This window comes from Prionailurus viverrinus, chromosome A1 (assembly GCF_022837055.1).
Source record: "Prionailurus viverrinus isolate Anna chromosome A1, UM_Priviv_1.0, whole genome shotgun sequence".
In the NCBI taxonomy this organism is placed as follows: domain Eukaryota; kingdom Metazoa; phylum Chordata; class Mammalia; order Carnivora; family Felidae; genus Prionailurus; species Prionailurus viverrinus.
In genome coordinates, this window is record NC_062561.1 from 77,873,663 (window position 1) to 77,876,548 (window position 2,886).

Below are 2,886 nucleotides of genomic sequence, written 5' to 3' on the forward strand. Positions count from 1 at the left end.
AGCGTGCCTGGACGACTCAGCCCTCTTGTCTTTGTCATAGATGGATGGATACCAGGGTTCCACGAACCGCTCCCACGACTTGGGCACCCAGCAGCCACGCTGGCCCGCTCTCAACACTCACTGAAAGTCAGGCAAGGTTGAAAATCAGGCTCAGCATATATTCCAGGATATCAGAGATCAGAGGGTCTGCACGGGAGATTTCTGCCCCCTTCCAGCTCTCAGAGCCTTGAAGGAAACCTTTGCACCAGCCTGGCCCTCTTCCTTCTTTCTGCTCTGAATGGCATGTCGTTAGGGCTTCTTCTAGGGCTTGAGTTGGCCCCTGAGCTACATCAATTATGCATGGAAACAGGCAGTTTCTTGCCCTTCTTTTGCTCTTGCAGGGTTACAGCAGCCTTCCACGTGAGGTCCGTGCCTTCTTGGGTATTGTAACAAGATCCTCCTGTTGACTTGATATAGAGGCTCGGGCAGCTGTCCAAATGGCTTCTCTGTACAATCTCCTTCCTGCTTTTATCCCTATGAAAATGGCCTCCTTATCATTATCCTCGAAAATATTATTGATTCTGGTACAGGTCTATGCACAAATATCCATGCCACAGTCGGTCCTGGAAACTGTTTTAGAAACCTCAGCTTCCCGCCGAACTGTTGCCTTCTCTGGTTCCACCATTTACTAATGGATTGATACAACCTCCATAATTAAGTCCTGATGTTCCGGAACACATTGCTCCTCCTCACTGCCTGATATTGTACCATACACTGAGGGGGCTGGGGAGGGATGAGGAATGAAACATTCCATATTCTTAAACATCAAATAAAAAACTCGTTTGTTTCTAACATTTCACAGGACCCTCTCACTAAAAGCAAGTTACTTTCCGTTTCCTGGTTTGAGCAAAGTGGTTTTGAGCCTCTGGGACCAGCTCTTGGGGAGGCGTGGGACGATCGCTTCTTGAGAAGTTCGTGACAATGAATGTTGATAATGAGGGTTTGAAAAGTCAGCACCGTTCTAACAAACTTGTGTGAAGGGTTTTTCAGAATAGAGGCTGACACGCAGGCACCAGGTGCCGGCCATTACTAGTCTGTTACTGGCTCCATATTGGAAGGCCCGCGTCGTTTGGCTTCCCACCTTGAACAGCAAAATAATACGGTCTGCCGGCCGCCTGCTTGTCACGATGGATGGTGGAACACTTGCTTGGCCCTTGGAAATTTTGTGTAAGATTCATTCTGAGGATTGAGCGGCTTTATTGTTTTATTTGTTTAAAAGGACACAGAATTGGAACATCGCTTCTGGGAGTGTGCTTACCAGTCGAGCACAGCAGCAAATTGTCAGTCACAATTAACGTCAGTGAAGGAACGATTACTGAATCTTTTCTGATGCACTGTGTCGCGTGACACAGCAGCGTCGCACGGCTAAATGACAAAACAGCAGGTCGCTGTCGTAAAGTGAAGGGTGCGCTGTTACTCTCCATTCTGAGAGCAGCTATCGCCTCCTCAGGAGGCTTTTTTCTGGAGAAAATAACAAGCCCAGCCCGTGTGAGGGTCTCTGTCCATCTTCAGAATTTCCAACAGCCTCTTCCAAAGAAAGTAATATAGCATTCATATTAGCAATGGTTTCTTTTTTTGAGAAATGTGTATTTTTGAGAAAGGGAGTCTTTCAGATTCCAGAAGATGGCCTACTGCTTTGTGATGAGTCATCGCGAGGTGTCAATTGCCTGCATAGCATGATTCAAAGTAATGTCAGCAAAATAAAATTATTATAATGATAACACCTTGAACTCATATATATAGAGACGGTCATATAATCACATTTACTTGTAAAGCCTCTGAAAGTCAGCGGGATGCTATATTCCAAAAGACGGTAGTACAAAGAAACGCTCTGTAATTCTAAAGTTGGCAATAAGTTGAGGGTAGACTCATACTTCCTATCTCCTACGAAATGACTCTCCGTCAATAATTGTTTACAAAATACTGGTGTGGAAAAAAATGATGAGTTTTTTCTAGTCAGGAAGTTGTTCATTCCTCCTCTTTCTTTCCTCCATTCTTTCTCTGCCTTCCGTGAACATCTGCTGCAGTTATTTATTCATTCAACAAGTATTTATTGAACACCTACTGCATGCCCTACATTGTACCAGGTCCTGGGGAGAATTTCCTCTTTCTCTTCTGGTCCCAGACACGTTGGGAGCCACCAGCTTCGGTGCCGACACAATCAAGTCCAAGAACCACACCGCGTGCAACTAGTCATGAAAATGGCACAGAAATGGCACCAAGAAACCTCATCACAAAGATAATAAATCTCCAAAGAGGGTAACTCCACGTTCCTGAGGAACATGTGCTTTACCAAGAATGCAAGAAGGGTCCAAACAAGATGTAGGCAGGCACAGCCCAGGCCATCAGGACCATCTTCAAGCCCAACGAGATCAAGCCCAAGATCCCAAAGGGTGGCAGCCAAAAGCTTAATCGACTTGCCTGCATGACTCATCCCAAGCTCAGGAAACCTGCCCATGCCCGTCTTGCCAAGGGTCTTGGGCTCCATTGGCCAGAGGCCAAGGCCAGGTCTCAAACCAAGTCCTGGGCTGTAGCTCCAGCTCCAGCTCAGGCTGCCAGAGATGCCCAGGGCCCTACGAAGGCTCCGGTGTCGAAACTTAAGTAGGCTGATATGAGGATAGAAGTACTGGTGTGACCCTGAGGTCTGTCAAAGAAAAAAAAATAGAGGAAAAAATTTCTACATCAATGAGGTGGTATCACAGGGGAGATCTATCTATCTATCTATCTATCTATCTATCCATCTATCCATCTATCTCTATGTAGAGAGAATATTAGATGTTAACAATTGCCATTGAAAAAAGAAGAAGCAGGAAAAGGGGTAAGGAGGCAAAGGTGGGAATAATTAAT

General features: G+C 45.8%; 1 pseudogene; it reads left to right on the plus strand.

Moving 5' to 3' along the window:
- The first annotated feature begins 1,166 nt into the window (after window positions 1-1,166).
- Window positions 1,167-2,644, plus strand: LOC125163766 (60S ribosomal protein L29-like; annotated as a pseudogene).
- The last annotated feature ends 242 nt before the right edge of the window (window positions 2,645-2,886 follow it).